The following is a 17844-nucleotide window of genomic DNA, read 5'->3' on the forward strand; positions in this document are numbered from 1 at the left end:
TTCTCCCCATGCTATCCCTCCCCAATTCCCCACCCCCCCGCTGTCCCCCCCCACTCCCCCACAACAGACCCCCATGTATAGTGCTCCCCTCCCTGTGTCCATGTGTTCTCCTTGTTCAACACCCGCCTATGAGTGAGAACATGTGGTGTTTGATTTTGTGTTCTTGTGTCAGTTTGCTGAGAATGATGGTTTCCAGGTTCATCCATGTCCCTACAAAGGATGCAAACTCATCGTTTTTGATGGCTGCATAATATTCCATGGTGTATATGTGCCACATTTTTCCTGTCCAGTCTATCATCGATGGGCATTTGGGTTGGTTCCAGGTCTTTGCTATTGTAAACTGTGCTGCTATGAACATTCGTGTGCATGTGTCCTTATAGTAGAACGATTTATAATCCTTTGGATATATGCCCAGTAATGGGATTGCTGGGTCAAATGGAATTTCTATTTCTAGGTCCTTGAGGAATCGCCACACTGTTTTCCACAATGGTTGAACTAGTTTACACTCCCACCAACAGTGTAAAAGTGTTCCTATTTCTCCACATCCTCTCCAGCATCTGTTGTCTCCAGATTTTTTAATGATTGCCATTCTGACTGGTGTGAGATGGTATCTCAATGTAGTTTTGATTTGCATTTCTCTAATGGCCAGTGATGATGAGCATTTTTTCATATGCTTGTTGGCCTCATGTATGTCTTCTTTTGTAAAGTATCTGTTCATATCCTTCGCCCACTTTTGAATGGGCTTGTTTGTTTTTTTCTTGTAAATCTTTTTTAGCTCGTTGTAAATTCTGGATATCAGCCCTTTGTCAGATGGGTAGGCTGCAAAAATTTTTTCCCATTCTGTTGGTTGCCGATTCACTCTCTTGACTGTTTCTTTTGCCGTGCAGAAGCTGTGGAGTTTGATTAGGTCCCATTTGTCTATTTTGGCTTTTGTTGCCAATGCTTTTGGTGTTTTGCTCATGAAGTCCTTGCCTACGCCTATGTCCTGAATGGTTTTGCCTAGGTTTCCTTCTAGTGTTTTTATGGTGTTAGGTCTTATGTTTAAGTCTTTAATCCATCTGGAGTCAATTTTAGTGTAAGGTGTCAGGAAGGGGTCGAGTTTCTGCTTTCTGCATATGGCTAGCCAGTTTTCCCAACACCACTTATTGAACAGGGAATCCTTTCCCCATTGCTTGTTTTTTTCAGGTTTGTCAAAGATCGGGTGGTTGTAGATATGTTGTGTTGCCTCCGACACCTCTGTTCTGTTCCATTGGTCTATATCTCTGTTTTGGTACCAGTACCATGCTGTTTTGATTACTGTAGCCTTGTAGTAGAGTTTGATGTCTGGTAGTGTGATGCCTCCCGCTTTGTTCTTTTTGCTTAGAATTGACTTGGCTATGTGGGCTCTCTTTTGGTTCCATATGAAGTTTAAGGTGGTTTTTTCCAGTTCTGTGAAGAAGGTCATTGGTAGCTTGATGGGGATAGCATTGAATCTGTATATTACTTTGGGCAGTATGGCCATTTTCACGATATTAATTCTTCCTAACCATGAACATGGAATATTTCTCCATCTGTTTGTGTCCTCTCTTATTTCGTTGAGCAGTGATTTGTAGTTCTCCTTGAAGAGGTCCTTTACATTCCTTGTTAGTTGTATTCCTAGGTATTTTATTCTCTTTGTAGCAATTGTGAATGGCAGTTCGTTCTTGATCTGGCTCTCTTTAAGTCTGTTATTGGTGTATAGGAATGCTTGTGATTTTTGCACATTGATTTTGTATCCTGAGACTTTGCTGAAGTTGCTTATCAGTTTCAGGAGCTTTTGGGCTGAGATGAGAGGGTCTTCTAGATATACAATCATGTCGTCTGCAAATAGAGACAATTTGACTTCCTCCTTTCCTAATTGAATACCCTTTATTTCTTTTTCTTGCCTGATTGCTCTGGCTAGAACTTCCAGTACCATATTGAATAGGAGTGGTGAGAGAGGGCATCCTTGTCTAGTGCCAGATTTCAAAGGGAATGCTTCCAGTTTTTGCCCGTTCAGTATGATATTGGCTGTCGGTTTGTCGTAAATAGCTTTTATTATTTTGAGATACATTCCATCGATACCTAGTTTATTGAGGGTTTTTAGCATAAAGGGCTGTTGAATTTTGTCGAAGGCCTTCTCTGCATCGATTGAGATAATCATGTGGTTTTCGTCTTTGGTTCTGTTTATGTGGTGAATTACATTTATAGACTTGCGTATATTGAACCAGCCTTGCATCCCCGGGATGAATCCTACTTGATCATGGTGGATAAGCTTTTTGATGTGCTGTTGTAATCGGCTTGCCATTATTTTATTGAAGATTTTTGCATCTATGTTCATCATGGATATTGGCCTGTAGTTTTCTTTTCTTGTTGAGTCTCTGCCAGGTTTTGGTATTAGGATGATGTTGGTCTCATAAAATGATTTGGGAAGGATTCCCTCTTTTTGGATTATTTGGAATAGTTTCAGTAGGAATGGTATCAGTTCCTCTTTGTATGTCTGGTAGAATTCGGCTGTGAACCCATCTGGACCTGGGCTTTTTTTGGGTGGTAGGCTCTTAATTGCTGCCTCGACTTCAGACCTTGTTATTGGTCTATTCAGGGTTTCGACTTCTTCCTGGTTTAGGCATGGGAGGAGGCTACTGTCCAGGAATTTATCCATTTCCTCCAGGTTTTCTAATTTATGTGCATAGAGTTGTTTGTAATAATCTCTGATGATGGTTTGAATTTCTGTGGAATCTGTGGTGATATCCCCTTTGTCATTTTTTATTGCATCTATTTGATTATTCTCTCTTTTCTTTTTTATTAGTCTGGCTAGTGGTCTGTCTATTTTGTTGATCTTTTCAAAAAACCAGCTCCTGGATTTATTGATTTTTTGAAGGGTTTTTCGTGTCTCTATCTCCTTCAATTCTGCTTTGATCTTAGTTATTTCTTGTCTTCTGCTAGGTTTTGAGTTTTTTTGATCTTGCTCCTCTAGCTCTTTCAATTTTGACGATAGGGTGTCAATTTTAGATCTCTCCTTTCTTCTCATGTGGGCACTTATTGCTATATATTTTCCTCTAGAGACTGCTTTAAATGTGTCCCAGAGATTCTGGTATGTGGTGTCTTCATTCTCGTTGGTTTCGAAGAACGTCTTTATTTCTGCCTTCATTTCATTGTTTATCCAGTCAACATTCAGGAGAAAGTTGTTCATTTTCCATGAGGCTGTGCGGTTCTGGGTTGGTTTCTGAATTCTGAGTTCTAACTTGATTGCACTGTGGTCTGAGAGACTGTTTGTTATGGTTTCCGTTCTTTTGCATTTGCTGAGGAGTGATTTACTTCCAATTATGTGGTCAATTTTAGAGTAGGTGTGATGTGGTGCTGAGAAGAATGTATATTCTGTGGATTTGGGGTGGAGAGTTCTGTAAATGTCTATTAGGTTTGCTTGTTCCAGGTCTGAGTTCAAGTCCTGGATATCCTTGTTAATTTTCTGTCTCGTTGATCTGTCTAATATTGACAATGGTGTGTTGAAGTCTCCCACTATTATTGTGTGGGAGTCTAAGTCTCTTTGTAAGTCTTTAAGAACTTGCCTTATGTATCTAGGTGCTCCTGTATTAGGTGCATATATATTTAGGATCGTTAGCTCTTCTTGTTGTATTGATCCTTTTACCATTATGTAATGTCCTTCTTTGTCTCTTTTGATCTTTGTTGCTTTAAAGTCTATTTTATCAGAGATGAGAATTGCAACTCCTGCTTTTTTTTGCTCTCCATTTGCTTGGTAAATCTTCCTCCATCCCTTTATTTTGAGCCTTTGTGTATCCTTGCATGCGAGATGGGTTTCCTGGATACAGCACACTGATGGGTTTTGGCTTTTTATCCAATTTGCCAGTCTGTGTCTTTTGATTGGGGCATTTAGTTCGTTTACATTTAGGGTTAATATTGTTATGTGTGAATTCGATCCTGTCATTTTGGTGCTAGGTGGCTGTTTTGCCCTTTGGTTGATGCAGATTCTTCATTGTGTTGATGCTCTTTACCTTTTCATGTGTTTTTGGAGTGGCTGGTACTGGTTGTTCTTTTCTATGTGTAGTGCCTCCTTCAGGAGCTCTTGTAGAGCTGGTCTGGTGGTGATGAACTCTCTGAGTTCTTGCTTGTTCACAAAGGATTTTATTTTTCCTTCACTTATGAAGCTTAGTTTGGCTGGATACGAAATTCTGGGTTGAAAGTTCTTTTCCTTAAGGATGTTGAATATTGGCCCCCACTCTCTTCTGGCCTGTAGGGTTTCTGCTGAGAGATCTGCAGTGAGTCTGATGGGCTTCCCTTTGTGGGTAACCTGACCTTTCTCTCTGGCTGCCCTTAGTATTTTCTCCTTCATTTCAACCCTGGTGAATCTGATGATTATGTGTCTTGGGGTTGCTCTTCTAGAGGAGTATCTTTGTGGTGTTCTCTGTATTTCCTGGACTTGAATCTTGGCCTGCCTTGTTAGGTTGGGGAAGTTTTCCTGGATAATATCCTGAAGAGTATTTTCCAGCTTGGATGCATTCTCTTCGTCACATTCAGGTACACCTATCAAACGTAGATTAGGTCTTTTCACATAGTCCCATATTTCTTGTTGACTTTGTTCATTCCTTTTTACCCTGTTTTCTCTAATCTTGCCTTCTTGTTTTATTTCATTGAGTTGATCTTCGACCTCTGATATCCTTTCTTCTGCTTGGTCAATTCGGCTGTTGAAACTTGTGCATGCTTCACGAAGTTCTCGTGTTGTGTTTTTCAGCTCCATCAATTCGCTCATATTCCTCTCTAAGTTGTCCATTCTTGTTAGCATTTCGTCAAGTCTTTTTTCAAGGTTCTTAGTTTCTTTGCATTGGGTTAGAACATGTTCTTTTAGCTCACGGAAGTTTCTTATTATCCACTTTCTGAAAGCTGATTCTGTCATTTCATCACACTCATTCTCCATCCAGTCTTGTTCCCTTGCTGGTGAGGAGTTGTGATCCCTTGTAGGAGGAGAAGTGTTCTGGTTTTGGGTGTTTTCATCCTTTTTGCACTGGTTTCTTCCCATCTTTGTGGATTTATCCACCTGTTGACTTTGTAGTTGTTGTCTTTCTGATTTTGGTAATTTTAAGTCTGCTGTGGCAGAACTCATAAACCCCCTGCTCTTCCCCCCAGGTGTTCTGTCCCAGGGAGTTACGGTTTTATGATGTTCCCCTGTGCGGTTGCTGTTTTCCCTGCCCACAAGGTGGCAGCCTAGTCACACTCAGGTTGCAGAGGCTTCGCTAAGCTGCTGTGGGCTCCACCCAGCTTCCGTGTGAACTTCTGGGTGTAGTTAGAACTGCTTCTGCTATGTTGGCCCGCCCCTGTAGTGACGGAGTCTCTGTAGTGGCGGATTGCCTTAGTAGATTGCCCTGGGAACAGCAGGGTGCCTATGGAGAATGCCCCTCCTCCACAGAGCTGGACCGTCCCGGTTTCAGTTGTGTTTCAGGTCTTCTTGCTGGGTAAGAGGGGACACTGTCTCATCTGATCTGCCTCCGGAGCCGCTGCGTTGGCTAAAGCCGCGGCTCTGAGATTCGTGGCGCTGGCCTGTCTCCCCGTTTCAGCTCCCCTTGCTGGCTTATAGGGGACTCAGACTCTCTCACTTTGTACAGTGAGCCGTTGCCTCAGGGTGCCGGCCCAGCGGCTGCGCCGTTCAAGCCAGCGGCGCCAGCAGCGCTGGCGACCCGTGTGGCTTCTCTGCGTGTGAATCTCCTGGTCTGTGGGCAGTAAAAATCAGTCTGGTAATACGGCGTCCACTCACCCTCTGTGCTTTCTCTCGGAGCTGCATTCCCGAGTTCCTCCTAAGCGGCCATCTTGGATCTCTCCCTCAGGCTTGATCTATATTCTCCAATCTAATTTTTACCAGCTCTCTGATTTAAAGGTTAAATAAATGGTGCTATTCTATTATATAAAGTAATGCTTTGTTTTTCATGTAACCTTTGTTCTTATATGTAGCCCTCTAAGAAACTGACTTTGGTTGGTGTGGGTTACAGGGTGGGGATTAGAGGTTGAAGAAACAATGTAAAAATGAAAAATCAATCATGCAGCAGGATTCAGGATTTTCTGGGTTTCTATCCATACCATGAAAAGAATGATGGAAAAGATATATAAATAGAGAAAATTTCACCCTTGCCTTATACAAATTACAATTTAATCTATCTTTATGAAATTTTTGTTAATGAGGAGGGCTGCTGTATTAGTTTCCTAGAGTATAATTATTTCACGGTAACAAAGTACCAAGTACCAAAAGCTGGGTGGCTTAAAACAACAGACATGTATTATCTTACAGTCTATGAGGCACGAAGTCTGAAATAAGGATATTGACAGGGTTGGTTCCTTCTGCAGGCTGTGAAGAAGTCTTTTTCATGCTTCTTTTCTAGTTTTGAAGTGAGAGATCAGCAGAACTTGTTTTCTGAGCACTGGCAATGACCTTGCTGATCAAAAACAGGATGCTGTAAAGAAACCTGCTGAAACCAGCAGATGGTGAGAAAAGTGACTTCTGGTGCCCACACTGTTCATAAATAAAGACACTCCCACCAGTGCCATGACAGTTTACAAATGCCATGGCAACATGCCTTGGCAACAACTGAGAAGTGACCTTATATGGCTCCAGGAACTCCCCACCTCTTTTCTAGAAAATTATGAATAACCCACCCTTAATTAGCATATAATTAAGAGTAGATATAAATATAGCTAGCCAGCAATCAATGCTGGGGCTGCCTCTGCAGCTGTGGCTTCAGTGGTGGCCACTGTTCCTGCTCCAGTGGCTGCTCCATACAGCTACTGTTGCTGTATACTGCTGCTACTACTACTCCAGGCTGCTCTGCCTATGGAGCAGCCGCTTTGCTGTACAATGCTACCGTAGGCGCAGTGCCAATGGGTTAGCACAGTTATGCAAGGGGCAGCCATTCTGCTATGTGCTGCTGCTTCAATAAACCTGGTTTCTTCCACCACTGGCTTGCTGTTGAATTCTTTCCTGAGTAAAGCCAAGGACCATCCTGGGCTAAGTTAATTTTGGGGCTTGCCTACTGTACATGAGTTTCTGGTGGTTGTCAGCAATTCCTGTCATTCTTTGGCTAGTAGATGGGTTACGTCAATCTGCCTTCACTTCACATGGCAGTCTCCACGTTGTAAATCTAAGTCTTTCTGTGTCCTCTCCTCTTATAAGGATGCCAGTTATTGGATTTAATGCCCACCCTAACCCCAGAGCGATTTCATCTTGAGATCCTTAATTACATTTGTAAAGAACACTATTTCCAAATAAAGCAACATTGTGAGGTTCTGGGTGAATGTGAGCTTTTAGGTGACACGATTGCCTTGGTCCATTTTGTGCTGCTATAACAAAATACTACAGACCGGGTATTTATGAAGAATGGAAATCTATATCTTATAGTTCTGGAGGCTGGGAAGTTGACAATCAAGGGGCCAGTATCTGGTAAGGGTCCTCTTGCTTCGTTATGCCATGGTGAAGGGTGGAAGGCTAAGAGAGTAAGAGAGAGCAAACTCCCTCCCTCAAGCCCTTTAAAATGACATTAATCCATTAATGGGGTTTTGATAAAAAAATATATATATATATATACACACAGCATATACACACACACACACACACACACACACACACACACACACACACTGGGCAAACAGGTAAAAATTGGAACTGTTTCAGGCAACTGAGGCATAAGATCATGTTTTCATCTCTATCAAAAGAAGTAGACTTAAGACTCTTCATTCTCACTAAACTGTAAATGTTTGATAATAACTTAGATTATGAGTGGTAAGATTCATGCTCATTACCAGAATGACTAATTACTCATAGTACTTTTATTGTTGTTATACCTATAACTAGCTTCAGGATTCTTAACTCAGTGTTTTAGGTAGCCATTGTAAAATAATAAGAGTTGACAGACAAAATGGAAACTATTTGCTACATCTGACTTAAAGAATTACTAGTTTTACTTACCTGGCAGGGGAGATACCATGATCACAAAGGTGGTTTTCCCAGGGCGAGGCTTATCCATTGCACTCCAGATGTGCTGACGCCTGCAATTTCCCCAAATGTGGGAAACTCGACTGCATAATTTGTGGTAGTGGGGGACTGCGTTCGCGCTTTCCCCTGACTCTTGATGTCTTAAGAATAAAACTTAGTTATTAAAAAAAAAAAAAAAAAAGAATTACCAGTTTTTCTCTAAGTAAATACGTTATTTACTAAACATTGAAGCCCAAATTTGTAAAAGTAAAATTCTAATAATTAGAATTTCACACATTTAGTGGCATAGTATGTGGTAGGGGGGCAGGCAACAAGAAGCTTTGCATAACGTATTTCAGAAATGAAATTGAAAGGAAAATATGTTCTGTATAGGTAAATAATGATTCTCATAATTGTTCTATTTCCATGCTTTTTATTAGAATTTTCAGTATGCAGAGGATTTGAGGAAAAAAATTAAAACAACACCAACAGTTCAGTTTCTTACTAGAGTCTGCTGAATTAGAATTGGATGCAATTGTGGCCCACAGGATATATTCAATTTCATGCTATTTGCTGGAGAGGAAGGAGGTAAGCAACAGGTCTCTGATCCATCTTTTTGGGGGATGGTGGAGGGGTAAGTGGGAGGAGAGACACTCCTAAGAAGAACTAAGGCGGGTGACACAGTCTAATCTCCTCTTAACATACTAATGCTAGACCTCTGTCAATCAAACTAAATGGTTTCTGTTAGCAGAATTCTTATCTAAGGAATGCTTTTAGCAGAATGTGCCTGGTGGTCTAGCACAGTTTCTAGCAAAGAAATCTGGACTATATAGATTTATGAGGTGTGCCTTCCTGGAAGAGGTTGGATAAACTAGGGAACGAGGAGTATAAAACAGAGAAGTTCACATGTTAATGAGGTGGTGACATATCTTGCTGAGCAACTGCCTCTGTTAAATCTGGGCCAGAGCTCATCTGGTGTAGGAAGAAAGCATCTGGGGAGAAGCACTGTGGTCTTGGGTCTCTGCCTGCATTACCTGTGTTTTGGGATTACCTGCATCCTTGGAAACAACAGTACATTCTGGTAGTGGATAAGATCTGTGATTCCGGAAACTCTCATTAGACAGATACCTTTTGGGTTGTTTCAGCTCCTTACGAGTATACACTCTTTTTAAAACTTACCTCTTGACTTAGTTGGTGCATGTATTAGTCTGTTCTCGAACTGCTATAAGGAAATACCTGAGACTGGGTAATTTGTAAAGAAAAGAGGTTTAATTGGCTCATGTTTAATTTCACGGGCTGTACAGGAAGCATGATGCTGGCATCTGCTTGGCTTCTGGGGAGGCCTCAGGAAAACTTATAATCATGGGAGTAGGCAAAGAGGGAGCAGCATCTTCTCACGGCTGGAGCAGGAGGAAGAAGTGGGGGCGGGGAGGTGCTGCATACTTTTAAACAACTGGATCTCATGATAACTCACTCACTCACTCTTGCCATGACAACATCAAGGGAGATGGTGTTAAATGAAAAACTGGCCCCTTGATCCAATCACCTCCCACCAGGCCCTGCCTCCAACATTGAGGATTCCAATTCGACATGAGATTTGGGTGGAAACATCAGCGCAGGACTGTACTCTGGGTGGCTTTGAATCCAGACAGTTCTTTTGCCTTTTCTCTATTGTAGTTCTCAAGGATAACTATAGAATATGCTGAAAATGCACCTTAGATCTAGCGGAAATGGTCAGAACAGCTTTAATTCTCTTCCAGGTCCCCCCAGAACAGGACGTCCTTCAGCATTTTAGCACAGCAAATCATGTGACCTCAAAGTATACACCCCCAGAGTGAGCAGCCTTTTGGGGTTCCTCAGCTACATTGTTAGTGGGACACACATGCCAATGAGATTCCATCCACACCGGGCAGCTTTCCTTATCCTTAGGGGAACTGGCTCATGTTAAATATTAGGCTTCTGTGGTCCCTTGATGCCTATCTATAAGTAGCAATCCCACATCATGTAACTTGTGTGCATGGGTGTTCTGTTTTACCAGACTCAGACAGTTGGTGGCCAGTGCATAATGAACTTGCTTCACGGTTAGCATTTTCAAGGGAGACAATTCTTGTGGAAATGAGAGACTATGGCTTCATTTCTGTTTCTCTTCCCCTGGTATGGGATGCAGAATCAGCCTGGAGTAGACCTAATGACAGACATTTTTTCAACTGCCCAATTTGTTGAGGGCAAATGCAGAGTAAGAGTTGTATCAAGGCTTGTTGGTGATGTCTGTGGATTCCTGAGCATACAGAGATCTTATGTTCAATTCATTTATTGAGGATGGTAGACTGAAATAGGCTACAGCATCCCACTCTTGCTCCAAATACAAAATGATAAAAATGGCATGTGAATAAATAAATCCATGTACATGATGCACATGGAGTCATTCTATGGACTAGGAACTGTGTGAAATCCATGAAAGACATGAAGTTGAAGACTGCAACCACAGCCCGAAACTACCCTAAGATGTGTGACAACAAAATTGAAGTTGGTGGAAAAATGCTTGCACACTGGGAATGTCCTATACTCAGAGTAGGAAGCAAATCCGTGACAACCAACAAAGTGATTCATTGGTTTTGCCACTAGGAGTAGCTCAGCACTGGACTGTATATTCATGTATCTTCACCTCAATGTGCATTTCTAGGTGGATGAAGAGGGTGTGGGAGCTTGGGTTAGATATAAAAGGCCATATCCTAGATGGCTGGTCCCTTTAGGAGAAAATGGTGGGCCGCCATCCTCAGATGCCTCGCATTCCCAGTGAGGGCAGCCACAGCAGCACCTTCTGTTGTTAACTTCAAGCTGACACTGCAGCGATGTATCAGGTAGTCTGACAAGAAACACCAATCCAAAAACTGAACACACAAAATGGAATAGCTAAATATCCAAGGAAAACCACCAGAGGAAGACAGAGATGAACTCGAGCTCAGGAGAGTCAGCAGCCTTGGGTATGAGTCAGATGTAGTCCCCTAGAGAGAGAACTATGAAAATATGTCCTCAAATAGAAAGACTCCTAGAGAAGAAAGGCAGTCTCCTTAAAATTTCTTAGGTCACAGTTCTATCCTTGATTTGTCATTTGCTTCTTTGTTTGGCAAGAGAATGACATTCTTATTCTACCCTGAAACCCAAGGAGACAAAGAACACAAATCAAAACAAAATAAACTCTGTAATAATTAGGTCACTGTCCAGCCTGGCCAGCGTAATGAGTGATAACATTCTGACAAGAGATTCAAATCACTAAGAACTTCCTTGGGTTTGGTTGAAAATTAGGGCAATTGACCAAGGTGATTGAGGCATGTTTTTTTCCAATGTATGTAGCAGTCCCCAGATAAGTCAAAATTGATTACATGCCTGAGAGTTTTTGAGATAAAAAATGTATGCAAAGAGAGTTTCTTTTCCTTTGCAATGGAAGGAAAGAAAATTTCTGAAGAGGGTTACCAACCTCAAAACGTCATATATAAATAATGTTTCTGAACCTCCCAATGATAAAAAACTCTAGGCCAGAAAATAGTTATAAAGATGCAAGAATGACATTGCTCAATTCTATCATTCAGTGGTTTCTGGCTAAGGCAGGAAATTCCATTATTGGTATATAGAAGGTAGGAAAAAGCATCTTCAAATGTTTGATTCATTGTCACTTAAATTATTTCTGAAAACATAAAAGTCTTTGTTAAAACTCACTAGAGCAGGTGCAGATAAAAAGCATTTTTAAAATAAGCTAAAGCTCAATGGAAAACAAAAACAAAAACTGCAAAATTTAAAATTATATAATTCAAATTCTACTTGGCTTTTTCTACTCTGTTCATTTTGGAAAATTTACTTAGTTTTTCAGAGTCTTTCTGCCTTCATTAATGACATAGAGATACTACATACCTGATATGGCTTTTACAAATAATTGTATCATTAATATTTATTTTAGAAAATAAGTTGGGCATGATGGAAATTTAAATCTATAAAACTAATTTCACCTATTTTTTTCTGTCAAAATCTTCAAATTTAATCACCTAAAACCTACTATAGTACCTTGTTATGCTAGGTAGCCTATAAATATTGGTTGAATGAATGAAAAAAAATAGTCTTGTATCTCTGAGCTGGAGAAGTAGACAGGGACCAGATTGTAGATGGATTTGAATTTCATGCTGAAGAGCGTTTATTTTGAGCTGAGAAATATTTTTATCGGCTTTGATATGGTAATGTGGAATATAAATTTAAGTGTGGGAAGTAGCAGTGGACTATCTTGATGGAAACTGAATGAACAGAGGCAGTGGAAAGAGTTTTGGAAAGTTTCCACAGTAGTCACGGTAGTCTGCAGGATATTGTCATCTTAACTATGCTTCCGTTTACTCTATTACCTCTAATAATGTCCCATTATGAAGGGGGAAAAATTGAAGCAGAAAGAGAGCAAGAAATAGAATGATTATTTTTAAAAATTGAAATCCTAAGCTTTGTATATTTCATGTGGGGTGATTCCAGGTGCCTGTATATTTTCTCATCAGCAAAACAAGCTGGATGTGGGACACCACTGCCTGCTGCCATTGTTACTGAGAGGGTTGAGGCTATGGAAGGTTAAATATCTTTTGAGACCCCCCCCAAGCTCATGAGTGTTAGGGTGATTTTCAAACCAGGGTTTAAATGACCATAAAGTCCTTTTTCCTTCTATAAACCTTACTTTCTTCACAGATGAGGGAGGAAATCAAACTTCCTAGGTTTACAAAACTCAGGGCTTTGCAACACTCTGTGGTGCTGGTATTATGACAAAAAACGAGTTGCTACCCTTAAAGAACTTTACTCCTTCACTAAATTATCTCACTGCCTCATCTCTTCCTCTTACTCATGTTGGAACTAATGTGTTCTTTTGTTTCTTCTAAACTTAAAGGTATCTTTTCAGAGCTTAGACAAGCACCTCATGATCTGCAGTAGAATTATGTTAAATTTTTTCCTGGTTAGCCCACAGAGTCTTTTTCACTCCTCTGTATTCACAACTGTTTTTCTACCTGGATAATATCCAGAGCTCAGAGAGCCTGAAGTTTTCAGAGATTTGTAGGTATCCAACCTCAGTCAACAGTTTGTTCTTGAGAGAGCAATCTCATTCATTCTTAATCTTGGGCCCCAAACTCCGCCACTGAGTCAGTCTAATTCCCTTTCTCTGCCAGCCTTATCTTTCTCCAAAGAGGCCCCTTTGGGGAACACAGAGCTAATTGGGTCTCTTCATGGATCAAAATTATGCAGACAAGCTCATGAGGCAATACATGAATGAAAGTGAAAGGTAATTGCCAAGAGCACTGAGTTATAATAAAAGAAGAAAAACACCAAGAGAAAAGAGCACCTAACAAGTAGAGACGTGGACTAACCTTCTAAATGAGGTTGACAGCGCCCTTTTTTTCGCTGCAGTCAAAATAGAAGGTAACAAATCACTGAAGAGGTCTGTAAAAGTCAGTCTTTGAGTGTCATGCAGATGAATGTATGACCTCCCTGGTTCCCCTTGCTCTTTAATTTCCAAGAACTAACATTCTCTGCCACCTCACTGCAAAAGGGAGAGGTGTCTCTAATGACATTCCCAAAGTGAAGAACACCAACCCTTCCAGGAAAAAGAAGGCTAGACATTTATTAACATAAAAAAGCAAGTGTGTGTATGTGCAAGTGAGGTGTGTAATAGCTTAAATTTGAACCTAAAGATCAAACATTGAATTTCAGTGCTGTGACAGGAAGTCCCTTTAGACGTACAAATTCAATGTGTTTTTAATAAAAGAACAACTTCCTTTTTATATCAGGGCTTATATTTTCAAGTTTTACTAATAGGAATATTTATTACAATCTCAATCCCATAATTTGTGTTGCTGTCATCTTCACTGTCACCTAGAATACTAAAAACATTAATAAGACATTACATTTTCAATTTGAACGCTAAGTATATGTCAAATATCTGCTTGTGTATTAAACTTTAAAAATGTTCTATGTACTGTACATGAGGTATTATCTTCTTGTATTGCAGGAAGACTATAGTATCTAATGTGTATTGGGCCTTTTATGAGACTATCATTCTGGTTTAAGAGACAGGAGTATTCGATTTTAATCTATATTCAACCAAGATTAAGCTAACTGTGTGATTTTAGGCAGATCATTTTACTTTTATTGATCTCAGATTCCTGATTTGTAAAATTATGGCTCTGTCCTCTAAAAGCTTGCTGTAGGCAGAATAACGGTCACCCAGAGATGTCCACACCTCAATCCCTGAAGTTTGTCAGTGTCAGGTTACACAGAAAGGCAAATTAAGGTTGCAGATGGAAATACAGTTGCATCAGCTGACCATGAGATGTGGAGACTATCCTAGATAATCCAGGTAGACACAGGGGTTCTTATAAGCAGAAGAGGAAGGCAGAAGAGAGAAGGAACTAGAGAGATGGTCTTGTGGTAATGACCTGCCCAACTGTGCTGGCTTTGAAGATGGAGGAAGGAACCACAAGTCATGGAATCTGGGCAGTGAAAGAAAGGGATTCTCTCCCAGAGCCTCCAGAAGGAAAATGGCCTTGTCTACCCCTTGATTTCAGCCCAGGCTTCTCTTTACAGGTTTCTGTCCACCAGAACTGTAAGATGATAAATACGTGTTGCTTTAAGCCATTGAGTTTGTGGCAGTTTGTTACAGCAGCTATACAGTTAGCTCTGAGAGCTAATTGTGATGTATTTGGTACTAAGTTTTCTGGGTGAAGATCCAGAAATCCTACCACTCACCATTCATTCCTTTACATTGACTGGAAAATGTACATTTGTAAGAGTCAATTGCAGGTTGTACAATCAGGGGAATGCCTGATATCCTATAATTTAGGAGAACATTTAAGTTCTGTCAGACAGTTAGGGCTTCACAGCCAAGTTGGGGCTGGAGTGCAGTGGCATGATCATGGCTCACTGCAGCCTTGACCTTGTGGGCTCAGGCAATCTTCCAACCTCGGCCTCCTGAGTAGCAAGGACTACAGGTGACCACCACTACACCTGGCTAATTTTCGTATTTCGTGTAGATGGGGTTTTGCCATGCTACCCATGCTGGTCTTGAACACCTGGGCTCAAGTGGTCTGCCTGCCTTGGCTTCCTAAAGTGCTAGAATTACAGGGTAAGCTACCATGCCCATCCTAGACACTGCTTTTAAAAGTTTTAAATTTATTTTTTAAAATTTGGGTTCTAAATATTTTTTCATATAAAAAGAACTTTTTATTTTAACTAAGTTTTTATTTTATTGCATAATGTCAGAAAATAGTATTTGTATTGTTTCTAGCCTGGAATTTATTGAGGGTTTTTGGATATCAAGGAATGCTAATTTTCATGACTGATTCATATGCATTTGAAAGTATATATTCTTGATTATCAGGGTTGATTTTATATATAGATATAAGCATACCTTGTTTTTATTGCACTTGGCTTTATTGTGCTTCAGATGCAATTGTACAATTTTAGATATTGTGCTACAGATTTTTTTTTTTTTTTTTAACAAATTGAAGGTTTATGGCAACCCTGCATCAACCAAGAAGTTTGGTGCCATTTTTCCAACAGCATGTGCTCAGTTTGTGTCTTTTGTCACATTTTGAAATTCTCACAATATTTCAAACTTTTTCATTATTATTATAGTTGTTATGTTAATCTGTGATCAGTGATCTTTGAGTTACTATTATAACTGTTTTTGGTAGCCATGAACCACATACTACATCCAAATAAAACAGAGAATTTAGATGATAAATGTGTATGTTCTGACTGTTCCACTTATCTGCCATTCCCTCATCTCCCTCTCCCTCCTCCAGCCTCTGTATTCCCTGAGAAAGCAGTATTGAAAGTAGGCTAATTAATAACTTTACAATGACCACTAAGTGTTTAAGCAAATGGAAAAGTCGCATGTCTCAGTTTAAATCCGAAGATAGAAATGATTAAGCTTAGTGACAAAGGCATGACAACAGCCAAGATAAGCTTGAAAGCTAGGCCTCCTGCACCAAAAAATTAACCAAATTGTGAATGCAAAGGCAAAAGTCTTGAAGAAAATCAAAACTGCTAGTCCAATAAGCAAGTAGAATACATGAAGATAAGAAGAAAAACAGCCTTATTGCTGATATGGAGAAAGTTTTAATGGCCAGGACAGAAGATCAAACCAGTCACAACATTTGTTTAAGACAAAGCCTAATCCAGAGCAAGACCCTAACTCTTTTAAATTCTATGAAGGCTAAGACAGGTGAGGAAGCTGCAAAAGTTTTAGGCTCACAGAAGAAGTATGCTCATAGGTTTAAGGAAAGAAGCCATCTCCATAATACGAAAGTGCAAAATGAAGCAGTAAGTGCTTAGGTAGAAGCTGCAGCAAATTATCTAGAACCATCTAGTTAAGATAATTGATGAAGGTGGCTACTGTAAACAACAAATTTTCAATGTAGATAAAACCACTTGATATTGGAAGAAGATGATGGCTCCTAGGAGTTTCATATCTAGAGAAAAGTCTGTGCCTGGCTTCAAAGCTTCAAAGCACATGCTGCCTTTCTCAAAGAACAGGCTGACCCTCTGTGAAGCCCAGCTTCAAAGTCTAGGGCCAATGTAGCTGGTGACTTTAAGTTGAAGCCAATGGTCATTTGCCATTTCAAAATTTCTAGGGCCTTAAGAATTATGCTTGAATTTACTCTGCATATGCCCTAAATGGAACAACAAAGCCTGGGTGAGAACACATCTGTTTACAGCATGGTTTACTGAATATTTTAAGCCCACTGTTGAGAACTGCTGTTCAAAAGATTCCTTTCAAAATATTTCTGCTTATTGACAATGAACTTGATTATCCGAGAGTTCTAATGGGAGTGTACAGGGAAATCAATGTTTTCAGTTCTGCTAATGCAATATCCATTCTGTAGTCCATGGATACAAGAGTAATTTCAACTTTCAAAATCTTAATTATTTTTAGATATACATTTCATAAGGCTACAGCTGCCATAGACATTGATTTCTCTGATGGATCTGGGCCAAGTATATTGAAAGCCTTCTGGAAAGAATTCACCATTCTAGATGCCAGTAAAAACATTTGTAATTCATGAGAGGAGGTCAAAATAGCAACGTTATCAGGAGGCTGGAAGAAGTTGATTCCAACCCTCATATATGCCTTTGAGGGGTTCAGGATATCAGTGAAGGAAGTCACTGCAGATGTAGTGAAAATAGCAAGAAAACTTGAACTAGAAGTGGAGGTTGAAGATGTGATTCAATTGCAATCTCATGATAAAACTTGGGTAGATGAGGAGTTGTTTCTTATGAATAAGCAAAGAAAGCAGTTTTTTGAGATGGATCTACTTTTGGTGAAGATTCTGGAAACATTGTTGAAATGGCAAATGATTTAGAATATTACATCTACTTAGTTGATCAAGCAACTGCAGAGTTTGAGAAGATTGATCACAGTTTTGAAAGAAGTTCTACTGTAGATGAAATGGCTGTCAAACAGCATTGCATACTATAGAAAAATCTTTCATGAAAGGAAGAGTCCATCAATGCGGCAAATTTCATCATTGTCTTGTGTAGAGAAATTGCCACAGCCACTCCAAGCCTCAGTAACCACTACCCTCATCAGTCAGCAGCCATGAACATTGAGGCAAGACACTCCACCAGCAAAATGATTATGACTCACTAAAGGCTGAGAATAAAAGGACTAGATGGTCATTAGCAGATTTCTCATTTTTTAAGCTATAAAGTATTTTTAATTGAGGTATGTACTTTTTAAAGCCTCAATGTTATTACACACTTAATAAACTACAATATAGTATACACATAACTTTTATGCACACTGGAAAACCAAAATAAAAAGGTTATATACTTTATTGTGATATTTGCTTTAT

General features: G+C 39.9%; 1 long non-coding RNA gene and 1 other non-coding gene across 4 annotated transcripts in view; both read left to right on the plus strand.

Moving 5' to 3' along the window:
• The window catches only part of LOC105716829 (uncharacterized), a 44197-nt gene extending 26581 nt beyond the window's left edge, over window positions 1–17616 (plus strand). For all 3 annotated transcript variants that reach the window (XR_010345622.1, XR_010345623.1, XR_010345621.1), the window contains 2 exons: window positions 8410–8557; window positions 16926–17616. This is a non-coding gene — a long non-coding RNA (uncharacterized LOC105716829). The remainder of the gene's footprint in view (window positions 1–8409; window positions 8558–16925) is intronic.
• On the plus strand, window positions 7956–8119 carry LOC135278198 (U1 spliceosomal RNA). Its single transcript, XR_010345747.1, has one exon. It is a non-coding gene; the product is annotated as a U1 spliceosomal RNA (small nuclear RNA).
• Window positions 17617–17844: the final 228 nt, after the last annotated feature.

This window comes from Aotus nancymaae, unplaced genomic scaffold (assembly GCF_030222135.1).
Source record: "Aotus nancymaae isolate 86718 unplaced genomic scaffold, 86718_ANA_hifiasm-v0.15.2.pri h1tg000036l, whole genome shotgun sequence".
NCBI classification, from domain to species: Eukaryota; Metazoa; Chordata; class Mammalia; order Primates; family Aotidae; genus Aotus; species Aotus nancymaae.